Genomic DNA, 19627 nt, shown 5'->3' with positions numbered 1-19627 from the left:
TCTCCCATCTGGGCAAAGGGAATTTCTGAGCCTCTATGGAAGTAAAATGCATTCACCATAAAGATCATCCTTGGAGGAGGAATATCGACGATGCCCAGTTCCTAAGGCAATATTTAACCTCATTTGCAATGACCAGTCAGCCATAGTTTTACCCAGTTATTCAGAAGGAGAAATCCCCATGTAAGCAATGTGGGATTTGGCCGGCTCTTTTTTTTTTTTTTTAAGATTTATTTATTTATTTATTTATTTACTTATTTATTTACTTATTTCAGAGCGTGCGACCGCAAGTGGGGGAAGGGGCAGAGGGAGAGAATCTTCAAGCAGACTCCCCACTGAGTGTGGAGCCCAACACGGGGCTCCATCTCAGCACCCGTGAGATCATGACCTGAGCCAAAACCAAGAGCCAGATGCTTAACTGACTAAGCCACCCACGCGGCCCTGGCTGGCTCATATCTCATTTCTCTCCATGTAGAGGAATATGTAGCCATCTGAAGATATGAAAATTAATTTAGTCTGGATTCACATTTTAGATTTACTCAAGTGTGAACTCATAAAAAGTTTATTGATATAATTTAGGATGTGAAGAACTAAAATACATTCCAAATATTGATCAAAATAGTGTGTGAAGTAGAGAACTTCCTATCAAAATCATTGTTATGCATTGCCCGATCCCTCTCTGTAAAATCCTTTTCCTCCTCAAAAGCACACCTTCCAGTTGGTGAATTCTTGAGCTGATTTGCTTTGCAAGGTGCCATACATGAAGATAAAGTAAGAAGCGTCGCCAACTAGAAGGCAGAGATAGAAATGTACGAAGAAGACATTTCTGCTGGAGTCTCAGGCATTCGGGAGGTTCATAATCTTCAGACAAATATATAAAATTTTTTCAAGAGCCTTTTTCATTTGAATCCATTCTCTTTCTCTTCAGTTCTTCACATCAAGCCTGCAAAAAAAAAAAAAAAAGGAAGCATTAGTTTTGTTTTCATGAGCTATATTTAGGGATAGCTTGAAAATCAGTATGACAGGTAAAAGTCAAAACTGAAGACCTCATTTTCACTTGGAAACTTCGTCTCTTGATTCCATGAATGTAAAGTGAACTATGAGTAGGTGTAACCCATCAACTTTGGCTCTAGTGATTTAAGTAATTCCAAACTAAATTAGGATGGCTTCCTTCTGAAAGGATTAGAGTATAATGCTAACCTTATGTTTATGACTTGCAATACCTTTGGTGCCTGTGGTAAATTTGCAATCATGGCTCCAGTTCTCCACCCCTCCCTGTATCCATCCCCATTGCCATGTAACTTTTTAGTTTCCTACTATTGTAGATGGGGTATAAATTCCTCATGTCTGAGTTTGGCCACAAGACTTGCTTCAGCGAACAGAATGAGGCAGAAGTGATGGTCTGCCACTTCTGACCCTGGACCTCAAGAGGTGTCACATGTGTTTGCTAACTCTCTTGCACACCTGCCATTGGCCTGCCTGCTGATCCAGGAAAAGGATGAGAAAGATGTGCAGCTGAGCCACCCCAGCTAACATGCCCCAACCGAGCCCGGTCAAGCACAGAGACCCCAGCTGATACAGATGCGTAAGTGAGCCCAGCCTAAATCAGCTGAGCCATGAGCATATGAGCCAGGATAATAAATGACTTTGTTCTAAGCCATTGGATTTGGTGGTGGTCGGGGGGGGGGGATTGGTTATGCACTATTGGCTAATGGACATAGTGCCATTTCTTTTAAAATCTCTTGGAATGCAAAGATCATTTGACGTTATTTACACGTTTGTTTTCCATTATTCCTGGTGTCGTTCCTTGTATTCTTACGTGAACAGGTTGAATCTTTTCTAACAAGTGGAATGCTCACATTTTTTTATTGTCAGTGGCTGGAGAAAGAAAACTCCACAAAAAAAGGTCCCTCACTGCTGTGGCAGACACTAGGGCTTGGGTCTCTCCATATCCATTCTCAACTACCTTCACCCTTGTTTTTCTCTACTACAAAGGCTGGTGCTCAAACACTCTACCTCCCAGTATCTCTTCAAGGTAGGATTAGCCATGGGACCCAGTCATGGCTAGTGAGCCCTGAGGAGAGTTCTGTAGCAGAGGTCTCTTTTTTTTTATTTTTTTATTAATACATAATGTATTATTTGTTTCAGAGGTACAGGTCTGTGATTCACCAGTCTTACACCATTCACAGCGCTCACATACCACGTACCCTCCCCAATGTCTATCACCCAGCCACCCCATCCCTCCCACCCCCCTCCACTCCAGCAACCCTCAGTTTGTTTCCTGAGATTGAGAGTCTCTTATGGTTTGTCTCCCTCTCTGGTTCGTCTTGTTTCATTTTTCCCCTGCCTTCCCCTATGATCCTCTGTCTTGTTTCTCAAATTCCACATATCAGAGAGATCATATGATAATTGTCTTTCTCTAATTGACTTAGCTCACTTATGTAGCAGTAGTCTTTAAGAAAACTTTGCTTTCCGGTGTTTTTTTCTCAGAGCCCATCGTGTCATTGAACATTTACAGCATTGCTGTAATGCGGTTTCTGTTTATATGGGCATACCTCGTCTTCTTGTGCTTCACTTTATTGCACTTTGCAGATACTGCATTTTTTACAAACTGAAGGCTTGTGGCAACCCTGTGTCGAGCAGGTCTACCGGAGCCATTTTTCCCAACAGCATCTGCTCACTTCATGTCTCTGTCACATTTTGGTAATTCTCACAATATTTCAGACATTTGCATTGTTATATTTGTTATGGTGATCTGTGATCAATGATCTTTGATGTCACTATTGTAATTGTTTTGGGATGCTATGTACCGTGCCCATGTAAGACAGCAAACTTAACAAAGGCTGTGTGTGTTCTCACTGCTCCAACGACCAGTCCTCCCCCCGCCCGCCCCCCGCCCCCGTCTCTCTTGCCTCGGGCCTCTCTATTCCCTGAGACATAACAATATTGAAATTAGGCCAGCTAATAACCCTTACAATGGCCTCTAACTGTTCAAGAGAAAGGAGGAGTCATTCGAAGCAGCAAACTTCACTGTTGTCTTATTTTAAGAAATCACCACAGCCACCCCCACCTTCAGCTCCCACCACCCTGATCTGTCAGCAGCCATCAACATCAAGGCAAGACCCTCCACCAGCAGAAAGAGTACAACTTGCTGAAAGCTCGGATGATGGTTAGCAGTTCTTTAGCAATAATGTATTTTATTTAAGACATGTACATCTTTATTTTTAGACCTAATGCTATTGCACACTTAATGGACTGCAAAATAGTGTAAACATGACTTTTATAAGCACTGGGAAACCAAAAAATTCATTTCAGTCACTTTATTGCAGTGGTCTGGAACCAAGCCCACAATGTCTCCAAAGAATGTCTGTACTCATTGTTGAGATGAAATACATAGAGGCCAAAAGGCAACGTGAGTAGCTCCAAGTCTCATAGCTGATGAACAGAAAAGCTGGGATTTGAACTCAGGTGTTTTGACTCTGGGGCTTTTTCCACACCACTAACAGGGAAGTTTTGGATGGTTCTCAAACCAGAGGAAAAGATTAATAATTATACAGCTGAAAACATTATCAACAGCAGTCAGCACAGGCTTTCATATTTCTTTAGCATTTATTTTTTTAGAAACTCGGTTTTTGGTCCATGCCAGTCACCAAGAGGAAGCAAGATACCAACTCCTTCCAAGCCTAGGAGTTCTGGCTGAAATGCATTTTGTTGACCAGCAACTTCCCAGCCTCATCCGGGCCCTCCAGCCGGTCTGTATCTGACCACTCTCCCTCATGCACCCTGCACTCTGAGTTTGCTGGACACTTACTGCTTCTGTAACAGAAGAAGAGCCCTCAGGGCTCTCCCTCTGTGCTTGTAACTTTGGACTAGAATCCCCCACCCTGCCTCCACCATGACTCGCCACGTAACATGCTGCATTGTAATTGTCTGTCCTGTGCATCCTCTCTGTTCTCTCATGTCTTTCCTACATAGCTGTCCTGCCACGAGGCTGTCACCTCCGGGAGCATGTGAACATGTCCTGTTCATTTCCACATCCCACTGCCTATCATAGCACCTGGCCCCATAGCAGGGCCCTGAGGTCTGACGCGTGGGACCACTCGGGGAAGTGAGAACAGGAGGAGACCTGGAGTTGGAGTTACAGCCAAAGCCACGTTCGTCAATGTGAGGCAACAGGAATGAGCGAGGGGCCACACAGTACCCCAGGAGTGTTGATTGGATGTGCCACGTCCCCGTGGTGCTGTCACAGCTGCCCTGGGCCCCAGCTACAGCCCCATCATGGTATGCTCAAGCCATTTGACTGCCATGGTGACTGTGCCGGGTGACATATGGCCAGTCCCTCTGGCTTAGTGAGAGGCCATGACAATCTGCCCTGGAAGCTGAGACATTCCTTCGGCTTCTCTGAGCAGCGTGGAAAGAGTGATGAGTCATAGCAAATTGTCACTGAAGCATCTATGAGGTGTGATTTCTCGCCCAGAAGAGTCCAGACTGTGAAGTGCCATCTGCAACCCAGAAACGGGAGCCATTTCTGTGATGGGCTTGCTCGGGACTTTGACCACCACATATATGTCCCCGGTGGATGAAATTATGGCTATACTGAGAAGTGCAGGCTGAGCCATTTGCAATGACCCCTCAGGGACCCCTCATGACTGGGGTCAGCTTGTGGACCTCTGACTTTAGACAGTTTGGGAAACACAGGGAAACGTTGAGCCAGTCTTCCCAGATCATCGTCGCCACGGTAGGAGGGCCAGATGATTTAGAGAAACAAACACGTGGAGTTCTTTATGCAACACTCTTCCTGGGGGGACCGTGCTCTTTCCCCTTCACTTGCTGTGCCCACAAGCCATGGGAAGCATGGGGAAGCTGGTGGAACAGGGGACCCCTGTGCCCAAATCATTGGCCTGTGCTTCATATGGGGGTGGAGAAACAGCTGATGGTGATGGCGTCGGTTTTGACCTACTGTGCGCCACTTGACATAGTTCCTTCACTTAATCTACAGCGTGAACTCAGTTCTCCCTTGTAGAATGAGCCAGGCAAAAGGCAGCAGATGGGACAGAGGAGTCATGGCAGTTGTCCTTCTGCAGACCACCCTGCCCCCCACCAGCTTTCCCTCTCCCTCCTGGGTCCCAGTGGAATCCAGGAGGACCCAGCAAGCCTGGAAGCAGGACACTGCAGATGGCTGTGGTCACATATGGTCCTTCCAGCCGGGCAAAGCCCCCAAAGGACCAGACTCCATCCTTGACCTTGTGGGATTCAGTGTGTTCTCGGAATACCTGTCGGTTACCGGAATACAAGAACGCAAGAATTCGGAGACTTGGGGTCAAGGCTCAATTTTACAAATGGGAACAATGGGAAAGGATCCAGAGCTAAAATTGCTCATGCCGCAAAGCACACTTGTTTGTCGCGTTGTTGGAATGCAAGCGTGTTGGGCGGCATCCCGGACCGCACCGCTTTGCTGCCTAGACAGCAGCTGTCAGCTACTCTGCTGTGTCCTTTCTCTTGTAGGGACATCTGTGAGAACGATGGGGACTATGAGGCACTCTGCTGAAAAGTCACTCTCCAGGCATCCCACACACGTTTTGTACCCAAATCAAAAAGACACAGAGGCCCCACTTCTAGTTTAGACTTGGGAAAGACACACCCTGGCTGGTACAGGGGCGATATACCACATATCTCCCTTGTGTCACCCTAAGTCCAGGCTGAGCAACATGTGATGTTTACGCCTTGCCATGACCCATTTATAGCTGTGTTAGTCATAATGGCCACGGCCCCTCATACATCACTTATGAAATGGAGTCCACTCAAGACTTGTCTGCATTTAGTCCTTTAACCGGACACTCGGGCACTGTGCAGTGACTACTTCCTCCTGGGTGGGGCTAAATCACAGAGCCATAAACACAGTGACACTCAAAAGTCGTCAAGAGAAAGGGTGTACCTCATATTCTGTCTGGTTCCATATGCAATGGCTGACCATGCACCCAAAGTGTCGGAAGCTTTGGAATTGGTTGGAGGGCGTCAGTAGGGTCCTCTAGAGCTGATAAAGAACATGCACACACATTGGCCCTGTCGGTGCCCTCAGGGAGACCAAGGCGGCACAAGCCACACCTGCGGCTCCTCTGGAACCTCACGCACCAGCGTCAGGGAAACAGGAGGAAGTGCGCCGCCTGGAATTGCATTCCGGTTAACTCCAAACCCAGAATTCTCTTTTATCCCAAACAGCCACTCATAAGGTAAAAGGAACAAAACTCTAAGTAAACACTTTTAAAACTTTTTTCTTAAACCATGAAGTGTCCACCCAGATTGGCTTTTGTGCATCATGAAGCTTCTGGTGGAGAGAGCCAAAATGGAAATGTTTCTACCAAGACCTAGTAAAAGCAGGGAAGATAAGAAAAAGCACAAAGAGCAGGACTTTTTTTTTTTTTTAAATTCTGCACCTAAAATCCAGATTCAAACAGTGTTCTGTGCTGGACGTGGAGAATTTGAGTAAGGAAAAGGCAAATTGCGTGTCCAGGTCAAATCTCACTAAAACAAGTTCAGAAGGGTTTTGTTGTTTGTTTTGGGTTTTTTTAATCCTATTGTATTGAGAATTTGTTGTCCTGGATAATCAAGCCAGAGTTGGGGGCCGGCTGCTGAGACAACATTGAGCTTGTTTGGGGAGATCTTAGCGGAGAAAGGGGCACTGTCCGAGACCGGTCACCGTCCGAGAGCGGTCACCACTGGCAGCTCCTGGCTCTGTGGTCAGTTTCTGTCCATCCAGTAGAGCACAGACCTCCCTATTTCTAAGGGGGGCAGTGATTTACTGGAGAAACACTGACCCAAGACTTCCTACACAAAGCAGAGCTCACGAACACCAAAGGTAGACAAAGTGATAAAACAAATGGAGTAGACTGCCGTCTTATCCAAGCGATTCTCAGAGGTTCCAAAGATGGCGAACCCCTTCTTTGTTGTTTAGGCATGAGCATTCAAGGCATAGAGACAATGGTGCTTGCATCAGAAATAGCCAGCGTCCTCTTAGAACCATCTGGCAACAGAACTGTGGCAGTCACAGGTTCCGGAACATCCAAATGGTAAATCAATTAGTTGACATAAGGTTAAGAGAACCGATAAAATAAATAAGGCATCCTGGAAAACACATTGCCATGGAGACCACCTTAGAGCTGACTGACCTTTTCTGTTTGTTTTTACAGCAACTGATGATGGTACCAAGAGGTCCAAGGACTCAGTATTCAAATAAAAACTTGGCATTTGATGTTCCATCAGGCAAAGATAGAACTACAAAGCTTTAAAACTATTTTTGAAGATGAGCAGAACTAGAATTGTAGTACTGCTCCTTGTTTTAGAAATCAGGAAATTAAAATCCAGAGGGGTTGACTCAGTTGTCCAAGGTCACATAAACTAGTTAATGGCTGGTCCAGGATTAAAAAGCCTGTCTGGAGCTCTTTCCCCCATGCTGAAACTCTTCTTCAAAATTCATATAAAATGGGCACAAGTCATCTATACATATTGGCAGTATTTAAGGCACCTTGCAGGAACAACTGATACAAAGAAATACATCTGTAGTGTATCAATAACTTGACTTAAACACTCTTGTACTTGTTCTAATGGACACCAAAATCTAACTTAAAAAATATCTCTTGCCTTCTCAGAATTTAGCAGTATTTCTTTTTAATATTTTTTTCGAGTAAATGGACAAATCTTAAGTGAACAACTTGATGGATTTTTTCTATGTATTTGTGTATACAGCATGTATGGCTTTTATTTGTACGTAGCTTTTCAATACTACTGTATCTGCCAGCATGTCCTTAAGCGTTGGGTGGTTTGTTGGTTTGTTTGAGTAATACCAGGTCCCAGAGACAATAAAACAAGTTTCACTTTTGAAAGACAAGGAAGGGAGAGGAGAAAAAAAAAAAAAACTTGCCATGGTCAGATAAAGGGAAAAATACTAGGTTAAACAAAGATAAAGCATTTTCTGTTTTAGGGCTGCTCAGAGTTTTATTTTCTTTCTTTTTTTTAATTTAAATTTTAGTCAGTTAACATACAGTGCAATATTGGTTTCAGGAGTGGAATTCAGTGATTCATCACTTACATATAACACCCAGTGCTTATCACAAGTGCCCTCTTTAATCCCCATCACCCATCTAGCCTAGCCCATCCCCCACCTGCCTCCTTCCAGCAACCCTCAGTTTGTTCTCTTTCATTAAGAGTCCTTATGGCTTGTTTCACTCTCTCCTGTTTTTCCCCCTTCCCATATGTTCATCTGTTTTTCTTTCTCAAATTCCACATACGAGTGAGATCAGATTGTATTTGTCTTTCTCTGACTGATGTATTTCACTTAGCATAATACACTCTAGCTCCATCCATGTCGTTGCAAATGGTAAGATTTCATTCTTTTTGATGGCTGAGTAGTATTCCATTGTGTATATATACCAATCTTCTTTATGCATTCATCAGTCCATAGACCTTTGAGCTCTCTCCATAAATTGGTTATTGTTGATAATGCTGCTATAAACATTGGGGTGCATGTACCCCTTTGAATCTCTATTTTTGTATATTTTGGGTAAATACCTAGTAGGGCAATTGCTGGATTGTAAATAGTTCTATTTTTAACTTTTTGAAGAACCTCCATACTGTTCTCCAGAGTGGCTGCACCGGCTTGCACTCCCACCAACAGTGTAAGAGGGGTCCCCTTTCTCCACATCCTTGCCAACACCTGTTGTTTCTTGTGTTGTTAATTTTAGCCATTCTAACAGGTGTGAGGTGATATCTCATCCTGGTTTTGATTTGTATTTCCCTGATGACAAGTGATGTTGAGCATCTTGTCCTGTGTCTGTTAGCCATCTGGGTGTCTTCTTTGGAAAAGTGTCTACTCATGTCTTCTGCCTATTTCTTAACTGAATTATTTGGTTTTGGGGTGTTGAGTTTAATAAGTTCTTTATAGATTTTGGATACTAACCCTCTATCAGATATGTCGTTTGCAAATATCTTCTCCAGTTCCGTAGGCTGCCTCTTAGTTTTGCTGACTATTTCCTTTGCTGTGCTGAAGCTTTTTATCTTGATGAAGTCCCAATAGTTAATTTTTGCTTTTGTTTCACCTGCCTCAGGAGACATGTCTAGTAAGAAGTTGCTCTGGCCAAGGTCAAAGAGGTTGATGCCTGTGTTCTCCTCAAGGATTTTGATGGATTCCTGTCTCACATTTAGGTCTTTCATCCATTTTCAATTTAATTTTGTGTGTGGTGTAAGAAAATGGTCCAGTTTCATTCTTCTGCATGTGGCTGTCCAGTTTTCCCAACACCACTTGTTGAAGAGACTTTTTTCCATCAGATAGTCTTTCCTGCTTTGTCGAAAATTAGTTGAGGATCCATTTCTGGGCTCTCTATTCTGTTCCCTTGATCTAAGTTTCTGTTTTTGTGCCAGTACCATACTGTCTTGATGACTACAACTTTGTAATATAACTTGACGTCTGGAATTGTGATGACTCCAGCTTTGCCTTTCTTTTTCAGGGCTGTTTTGGCTATTTGAGGTCTTTCGTGGTTCCATACAAATTTTAGGATTGTTTGTTCTAGTTCTATGAACAATGCTATTGGTATTTTGATAGGGATTGCAATAAATATGTAGATTGCTTTGGGTAGTATAGATGTTTTCACAATGTTTGTTCTTCCAATCCATGAGCATGGAACACTTTTCCATTTCTTTGTGTCATGTTCAATTTCTTTCGTAAGTGTTCTAGAGTTTACAGAGCACATACAGATCTTTTACCCTCAGAGCTTTAAGTATACAGATGTATATTGTGTGTTTTGGGTGGTGGAGATGACACCATGTAGCGTTTTCAAAATTTACTTTATTACTGAATCATTCTTCTGGTTTTCTACTGCTTGTATTCTTTTTTCATTAATCATTCATTAATTCACAAATAGTGTCTGTAGTATTTCATCAAGTGGATACACTAGAGTTTACTTAATCATCATCCTATTAATGGGCATTTGGGTTTTTAATCAGTTTTGCTCTCATAAATGAACAAAGCTTTTTCCACATGAACATTTTCTTTAGGATGGATTCCATCAAGGCCTAACTGGGCTGGGTGAGATAGAAATTCTTAATGGCTGGAGTTTTCTCTATTTACTAAGCCCCACACCCTCACTGTGTAGGTTAGCGGGGTGGCTCCTATACAGAAGACACTCAATATCTATTGAGGGAATAAGCAAGTGTCTATTTCATGATCATTTTCCCACTCATCTTAGTGCATATTATAAGAGGAAAATTGGTAATTCTTTTTTCACGGAGCATCCCTTTGATTACTAGTGAGGCTGCACATTTTCTCATGCTTCTCTAATTATACATCCACTTTTGTGAATTGTGAGTTCATTTCCTTTATCTGTTTATCTATTAAGGTGTTAGTGTTTTGCTTCCCAATTTTCATGGGCTCTTTATATAATTGCACATTTCATGCAAAACAATTTTCTTGATAGAGCTTGCTGTTTAATGTTTGGATTTTTTTTCAAGTACAGACTTTTTTTTTAAATTAGTAAGATTTTGAGGGATGATTCTGCTGGCTCTTCTTTTAATTAAAGTTTTTTTAAAAATTTTTTTTTTATTTGACATGCAATGTTACATTAGCTTCAGGTGTACAACATATGTGATTGGACAAGTCTATACATTATGCTGTGCTCACCACAAGTGTAGCTCCCATGTGTCACCAGACGGCACTATTATAATATCACTGAATATATGGCTTTTACTTCTTTAAGAAGTTATCTGGGGAAGGTTAAACCAGTGCCTTCATTTTTTTTCCCCAAATTATTCCAACCATGATTTTAAGTTAGTTATAGCCAAACCCTACCTTTTGAAGCCATCATCAAAGGACTTGAACTCTATCATCTTAAAAGTGATAAGAGGTCAAAAAAGAAGGATGTTCATGGGAAGGAAAGAAGCATCACTTTGGAGATGTGAGGTCACACTTATAGGCTTTTGGAAATCACTCCCAAAGCTGTAGGGCAGGTTGTTTTTGAACTATCCAGAACAAGAAGCATAAACTTGGCTGCAAGTTAGAATCACCTGGAGAGTTTTTAAAAATCCCAAGGCCCCGGCTGCCCCCAGACCAACGATATCCGAGCCTCTGGGGGTGTGATCAGTATTCTTTAAAGCTCCCCAAGGCCTCTGATGCACAGGCAGGGTTGAGAACTGCTGGCCTAGAAGGGCTTCGCAGACTTTAATGTCCATAGGAAGCACATAGGGATCTTGTTAAACTGCAGATTCTGACTCAGGAGGTCTGGAGTGGGGCCTAGGTTGTGTATTTCTAGCAGCCTTCCAAGAGACGCTGTTGCTTTTGGTCTTTGGCCACACTTTGAGAATCCAGGGTCTAGAGGAGTCGTTCTCAATGTGTGGTGTGGTATTTTGCCCCCTCCCACAGACATTTGGCAATATGTAGAGACATTTTTGGTTATGACATCCAGAAGGAGGAGGTGCCACTGGCGTCTGATGGGTAGAGGCCAGGGATGCTCTAAGTATCCTACAGGGCCTGGAACAGCCCCCACCCCAAAGAGTTATCCCGCCCAAATGTGAATATTGCTGAGGTTGAGAAATGCTTCTGTGAAAGAAAATGATCCCAAACCTGAGCTAGGACAGCTGTGTGCTCTGTCTGGCGTGATGAGTGGTCCCTTCTGGGGCATTTCTGATAAAACATATGAATGACTTTCTGATCAACTCCAATTAGATTAAGAGCCCCTTCTGGGAAATTAGATTTACCTGCCTCACTAAATTAGCCTTGTAACGGAGTTTAATGACCACTTCTACCTGGTCTAACAGGGTTATCTAACCACATTATTTCCTATTCCAAGTTCTTGAACTAGCCTTTTGAAGCCTCTTTAAGCAACTTTGTTTTTCTTTGTTTTATTGAAGTATAGTTGACAGGTGGACAACATAGGGATTCAACAAGTCTATATGTTATGCTGTGCTCACAGGTGTAGCTACCGTCCATCACTGTGCAATGCTATTATAATACCACTGACCATGTTCCCTGGGTTGTACCTTTCATCCCCGTAACTTATACAGTTCACGACTGGAAGCCTGTACTTCCTCCCCCTCCCCCTCCCCCTCCCCCTCCTCAAGCAACTTTGGAATAAAGCTTTGACATGTACTTGCAATCAATTCATCAGAGAAATCCCTTTCACACCCTTTGCCTTGCCAGCCTCCAAACTGGTTCCCAGATGGGGCCCTGTTTATATGTTCAGCTCATGTTTACTGAGTACCTACTGTGGAGACGTTTTAGTGAAGACTCAGATTTCAGATCCCAGCTCTCCTGCTTCCTAGCTGTGTCACCTTGGGCAGGTGTTCTTTTGAAGTGCAGGAAACTAATAGTATCAAGCTTATAGGGTTGTTGGGAGTATAACTTACTAAAGCATTTAGCAGAGTGCCTCCCATGTAGTAAAGGGAAAAAAAAAAAGCTTACAAGTCCCACAAAAAGTTTCTAAGTCAACACATCTCTTCCTCCCCCTCTGTCTTCCAAGCAAGATTCAGTCTTTTGCCATTTTGGCTTGAAGCTCATTGTGGTGCTGATGGTTGGTGGAGGTCTAAGTGGCTGGAGTGGAGAATTGAAAAGAGTGAACTGAGTCGAAATTACAGAAAAAAGAAGGGCAGGGCTGGGGCAGTCAGTGGATAACTGGGTTTGGGGGAAATAATGAAGAGACACTTGGGGCAAGAAGTCTGTAGGGTGAAGGGATCTTGGGCTGATCATGAATCAAGAGACTCTTGGGGTAGTTCTACTGTGTGTTTTACAGTGTAAATCCTTCTTAGATGAAGATCTGTTTTACAATGTAAATCCTTCTTAGATGAAGATCTGCATTCATTTTGAGGCCATTTTTGGCAACCAATTTATGCTTCTTTTCGGATGTGGCTTGAGGCTTAGATGTGCTTAAATGGTCTTAAAGGTAGACACTAAAATGCTTGGCTTTAATTTGGTTACATCATATGTCAGAAAATGTATTAGGCACTGTGGATACCCTAGGGGACAATTTATCCCCCTTCAAGAAACTGAACATCTAGGACGGTCAGATAATAAAATAAATGGTAGCTGCTGTGGGTGCTATGCAGTGAAGAGGCCATGGAAGGGCTTTTCAGAAACTGTATTTAGACTGAGACCGAATGAGAGGTAGGAGGTAGCCAGCTAATTGGTATGGGAGAAAGACTTGAAAAGAATATTCTGAGCATGTGTTGCAGCCTCATGTCAGCATGGCACCTCCATGAACTGGGAGAACTTCACTAGGGTTGGAGAAAGGAATGCTCTGAGTAGGGCAGAAATGCAAGATGGGGAAAAACTGATGAGTGTGAGCCAGTTAATGCAGGCCCTGGGGGTCGTGGGGAGCCACTGAAGGATGTTCAGCAGGCAGTAACATTATCACTTTTGTGATTTTTCTTTTTCTTTTTCTTTCTTTCTTTCTTTTTTTTTTTTTTTTTTTGAAAGGTCTGTTGACTGCAGGGCTCTGGAAACTAAAAACAAGTGAGAAAAGGCTTTGAGAAGTGAAGTGCACAGGTCACTTTGACAGCTGTGGGCCATTAATGCTCCAATTGTTCAGTGAGGTCACCTGTGTGTCAGCAACAAGAATGGCGGGTGAATGGAGTTTGCAAACCTTCTTTCAGGGCAAGGAGAGAGGTCAAACATGTCAGAACCTCCTAGCGCTTGTCCAAGAGCTCTTGCCTGAGGATTGAGAAAGGAGGCCCCTCACCATTAGCAAAGGTCCATGGGCTCCTCAGTGAAGCTGAAGTGTTTCAGCTCCAGATACGAGACTTTTCATCAAGAGCTTAGGAAAATTCCCATGGGCCACACAAGCATTATTCGGAGAACTAAATACGAAACGAATCGCAAGTGACCACAGACTGCTGGGCAGGCAGTGGGAACTCATACTGAGCTCTCACCTGTCAGTTCGCAGTATTTTGTGGGCTAGGAAGAATATGAGCAGAAATGGACAGTCTCTCCGATCCCATGGCTTAATTTATTGAATAGGGGAAATAAGCCTTGGGAGGGAGATAGATCCGCTCCTAACAATTTAACCATTAATAAAGCCCTGCTATAAATGGAACTCAGGAGAGAAGGTAGCATGGCAGAGGGCAAAGGAGTGGGCCCCATTAGACAAAACAGGTCAGGCAGGGAGAGAGTCGTCATGTCTCCTAACTAGTTATGGTGATCAGAGATGGCAGGCCTTGTCGTTTTTTAACTAATAGAAAAGGGATAGAGAATAAAGAACAGGTTTCTTTCTTGTTGTTGTCTTTCTTAGAAGATAGCCATTTCAAAGAGGATCCTGAAGAGAAAAGAACTGATAATATTGATCAGTTCTGAGTTTTGTGCTTAAAAATCTCTGTGTGTGTGTGTGTCTGTGTGTGTCTATGTGTGTGTGTGTGTGTGTGTGTGTGTGTGTGTGTGTGTGTGTGTGTGTTTTCAGAGACATAGTTTTTACAGAAAAAAATTCTGTGATTCTCCTAGGGAGTCCCTGTGGCCAGATCACTATCCTTTATCTGGGATTAATGAAATCCAAACTCCTAAGGAGGGTGTCCTTGCCATTGGTTTGATTGTTGGTGATAGTCTCTGCTTTTTTCTTATTTCTTGTTTTCTTGTTCTTGTTCTTGTTTCACCCTCAGAAATCAAAAGAAAGAGCCGGGATACATCACAATATGGGAACAAGCCGAGGAGAGAGAACAGCATGCAAAAGGTAAAAGCTATCCCTCAAACACTGGATTTTTCGTTCTCTTCTGGATTTGCCTTCCCTTAGAGGTTCTGCTTTTTTCTCCTTCCTTCTGGAGCACTTCCTCCCTAATGACTCAAGGAAGTGAAGAAAAACCTTTCCTGAGTGCTTGTAATATACACTTTGCTTATATGTTGTCTGGTTTCTGAAGCCTTCCTCTGTTAAAAACATCAGGGAAACTGGCTTCACATTTGGAAATAATCTTCCTAATCTTCCCAAAGATAAACAACATTTGGTGTTTTAAATAAATACAAGAAATTGTGGGTGGTAAGGATCAGTGGGGTTGAAAGAAAAACAAATATTGAAATGTTAAGGCTATGTGACTTTGGGCAAACCTCTCTGGACCTCAGTGTTCTCAATGGTTTAAAAAAAAAGGGTGCTATTGCAGGCATCCTCCCAAATGGCCCCCCACAGTGAATCTTACCTCCTGGTATTCATACCCTTGTATAGTCCCGTCCAATACCAAACAGGACTGATGAGGGTAATCAATAGCATATTACAGAAATGACAGAATGTGACTTCTAAGGCTAGGTCATAAAAGCCACTGCAGATACAGATACCTTGCTCTCTCTTGGATCACTTACTCTGGGGGAAGCCAGCCACCATGTTGTGAGGGCACGCAAGCAGCCCAGTGGTGAGGTCCACATGGGAAGGCACCAAGGTCTCCTGATAACAGTCATCACCCATTAACCAGTGGCATGAGTGCACCATCTTGAAAGTGGATCTTTCAGTCTTAGTCAAGGCTTTAGAGGACTGTAGTCCCAGCTGACATTTTGACTGCAACCTTATGAGGGACCCCAGGCCAGAACCACCCAGCACAGCCACTTCTAAATCTCTGACCCACAGAAACTGAGATAATATTTATTATTGTTTTAAGCTGCTGGGTTTGGGATAATTTGTTATACAGCAATAGATAATACAGTTGCTCAGTAGCCAAATTGTGGAAAGAGCCCAAATGTCCATCAACTGATGAATGGATAAAGAAGAAGTTGTATATATCTACAATGGAATACTACTCAGCCATCAAAAAGAATGAAATCTTGCCATTTGCAACGACGTGGATAGAGCTAGGGAGTATTACACTAAGCGAAATAAGTCAGTCAGAAAAATACAGATACCATATGATTTCACTCATATGTGGAATTTAAGAAACAAAACAAACAAACATAGAGGGAAAAAGAGAGAGGCAAACCAAAAAACAGACTCTTAACTATAAAGAACAAACTGATGGTTAGCAGAGGGGAGGTGGGCGGGGAGGATGAGTGAAACAGGTGATGGGGATTAAGGAGGGCACTTGTCTTGATGAGCCCCGGGTGATGTATGGAAGTGCTGAATCACTAAATTCTACTCCTGAAATGAATATTGCACTGTATGTTAACTAGCTGGAATTTAAATAAAAACATATATATATATAAAAAACATGTGTGTATATATACATATATACATGTCATATATATATATATATATATATATATATGTAATACAGTTGCTATAAGCCAAGTCCAGCTCTTATATTTTATGTGTCAATGAATATTTGTTATTGGTGGGAAGCACAAAAAAATGGCACTTATGTCAAAAACCATATCCTTAGCCACAGGATAGGAACATACTGCTTCGGGCATTTCTGAAATGGGGAGTAGCCAGACATTAGAGATCTGGCATCCTGAGAACTCATGGGTTCAGTTTTGTGGGAGCAGGCCAACATAGCTGACTGATCTTGAACCAAAGCTTACAGTGCAACAGTTCAGCATTCAGTGATTAGTGCCTTGCACATCATACCAAAAACATAACCCCCTTGTATTATGTTTACACTCAGAGACTGAACAAGTTAAAAGAAACGCCAATGGAATGGGACTTACTTGGACTCTCCTCTTAATGAGTCACTCCGAAGGGTGCAACTGGGATTATTTGGAGAGAACAGCAGCCTGGCAGTTTTTAGAGTGAGATGGATTGGGACAGGGCTTAAAAGTTGCTGAATTCATAGTGAAACCCAAGTGACTCTCCCTAGTAAGGGACATATCTGGAAAGCAGGGAGTACAGAAAGGACCTACTGGGCTGGGTTGGACTAAGTGACACTGATGATCCCCTGACCTATGAGAATATGGCTGGCTAAACACACATCACAACACTGACAAGGCACAGCACACTCACTAGAGGGGACCAGAGTGTCTTCAATATGACTATTGTTCTGGAGTCAATGGCATTCTGGATAACACTATCTCTTCCCCGTGTCCTACCCCAAACAGAAGCTGTGGTCACCATTGGATCACCCCATGAACAAGTGTACATCTATGCTCCATGCCTTTCCAAGAATGCTTGGATATTTCCCACATTTAGGGACTTTCATCCCAGCAACCTTGACATTCAACCAAAGAAATACTTTCCTAAGCAAGAAATATTTCATTTTGGTTTGTCCTGGGAAGAACTGAGAAACATTCTCTAAGTCAGTCCTTCTGACCCAAGCTGCACGCTGGACTCACCTTAGGGGCTTGTGAAATATCCTTCTCCCTCTAAGAGTTAATTGGTCAGAGGTGGGGCTCAGGCAAGTCCAGGTGATCCTAGGGTGCAGCCCACACTGAGGATCTCAGGTCTAACTATACCAGCAATTCACTGCTGCCTGACTCTAAGACTACGATAACTAGAATAAAAACAAGTGGTTCCCACCCAAAGCCCAAGGCCAGGCCACTCAATTGTTCAGAAACTGGCTTCAGTTCTTATGTTATAATATTTGAGAAAAGCTATACTGACTGACTGTCAGTCAACCAAGTAGCTGTGATCCTGGTCGTGCCTTGTGCTGGACTTGAAAAGTGTTCAAATTTAGAACCTCTTTTGTGTTTTCCTTCCACTTCCTGGACATCCCTAACAGTATACTTGATGAAGATTATCAAACCCGGCTTTTTGGTCTCTGCATATATTTGAAACATGGCAAGGCCTTCCTTGGAAATATTTCTATAGAGATTGGAAAAATGATTTTTCTTCTTTCTTCCCAATCACTGCATCTGGGGATCTCTTTGTAGTATTTCTTACAACCGCATGTAAATCTGGAATTGTCTCACAATAAAAAGTTTTAAAAGAAAACCAAATGGTAGGCAGGATTTCGCCTGTGGGCCCTAGTTTGCCAACCCTTGGATTGTAACAGTGTTGAATCAGGTTAAGTTGATGCCACTGGCAGAATTCCTCATCTGTTATATTAGGAGTGTCCTGAATTTACACAGCACATTTCACCTCCATGGATCTTATCCTATCTGCTACATAGAGAGTCAACCTGGGGTAATGGGTTAAGAGCCAGACAGCCTGGATTTGAATCCTGTTTGCCCCATTATCTAGTTGGGCTACTTTGGGGGAAGTCACATAACCTGTCTGTGCCTCAGGTTTGTCACCTGTAAAATGGACCTCTTATGTATACTAACTCATTTAAGAATCACAAGGTAAAATACTTGGCACGGTGCCTGACCCTCAGAAGCACTATTGTAAGCATTAAAGATTGTTGCTTCATTGATGCTTTGTGAATCTGAATTTCAGCAAAGAAGTTTGACCGATTTGCTCACTATACCTTTGGATACTAGCTATAAAACTGTGGACCCGATGATGGGTTAGAGATTTCCAATGTCCAGACCTAAACAATCTAAATTAGTGGCACTAGGTCTGTGGTTCTCAAAGTGTGGTTTCCAAGCCAGCAGCAGCAGCCCACGGGAACTTGTCAGAAATGCAGATTCTTGTACCCACCCTAGATCTACTGAATCAGAAACTCTGGGGGTGGGGCCCAGCAGTCTGAGTTTCAGGAAGCTCTCCACGTGAAGCCGACGCAGCATGAGAAAGTTTGAGAACCACTGCTGGAGGCCAATCTAAAGGGTTTCCATTGCCATAGCCCATAGGATGCTGTCCTTGGTGCTGCCTTGTCCCCCTCTCTCCTCGAGATCTCAGTTAAAGAAAGGGATGAGCTTGCTTTTTAAATAGGCGGATCAGATACGCAGAGCCAGCACCAGGGATAACGGCACCACTGGATGCTAGAATATGGACCTGAAATGAGGTCAGTCGGCTGGGAATGTCAGCCGAACTTCACAAAGGCATTTTAATTTTTAATAGAGATAGCTTTATTTTCACCCATCACAAGTTTCTTTCTTTCTTTTTAAATGTTTTATTTATTTATTCATGAGAGTCAGAGAGAGAGAGAAAGAGAGGCAGAGGGAGAAGCAGGCTTCTCACGGAGCAGGGAGCCCGATGCGGGACTCCATCCCAGGACCCTGGGATCATGACCTGAGCCAAAGGCAGACGCTTAACCATCTGAGCCACCCAGGCGCCCAACCATCACAAGTTTCTAACTCAAGTTTCTTGGCATTTTAACTCCTACATGTTCGGTGAAGCCGTCAGTGATGACGTGGGTATCCAGGCACTGTTCCTAGTTAGCACCGTGGCCAGCGCGGCGAGATCGCAGCAGGTTGACTGCGAGTGCGGGAGCAAAGCCTGGCCTGCAACCTCTTGGCATTTCATAATTTGATCACCTCATGAGAAAGGGTGCCACCCAGGAGGGACAATTGAGTCTGTAGTCAATTGTGAAAGACTGGCAGTGAGATGGTGAGGAGGTTCAGGGGCACACTGGCATCTGCCTTCTGTGCTGCTCTCCATACTCTCTCAGCGATTTTGTCTTCTCTGAACCACGAGCTCTTCTACTCATGTACGGGGAGTCCCTGCCAGCCAGGGGCTCTGAAACCAGCTGGGTTGGTGGTGTGGCCCATTCCTGGCAGTGGAAGCAGGTCTATAATTGGCCCATAATTGAATTGGATTTGGCTCAGAATGACTCCCAGGATCTCTCTCCCCTGACAGATAACCAGCAGTAAACTTTGTATATGATTCTGCAGGGAATCCAGGATGCCATTTCTTGGCGCTTGGTGACAATG

General features: G+C 43.3%; 1 protein-coding gene across 2 annotated transcripts in view; it reads right to left on the bottom strand.

Moving 5' to 3' along the window:
- Nucleotides 1–543: 543 nt before the first annotated feature.
- SMPX (small muscle protein X-linked) overlaps nucleotides 544–19627 on the bottom strand; it is a 61859-nt gene continuing 42775 nt past the window's right edge. For both annotated transcript variants that reach the window (XM_027607921.2, XM_027607920.2), the window contains exon 5: nucleotides 544–940. The gene's annotated coding sequence lies outside the window, so the exon portion shown is untranslated. The remainder of the gene's footprint in view (nucleotides 941–19627) is intronic.

The sequence above is a fragment of the Zalophus californianus genome, chromosome X (genome assembly GCF_009762305.2).
Source record: "Zalophus californianus isolate mZalCal1 chromosome X, mZalCal1.pri.v2, whole genome shotgun sequence".
Lineage (NCBI taxonomy): Eukaryota > Metazoa > Chordata > Mammalia > Carnivora > Otariidae > Zalophus > Zalophus californianus.
This window is presented reverse-complemented; position numbering and strand designations above follow the sequence as displayed.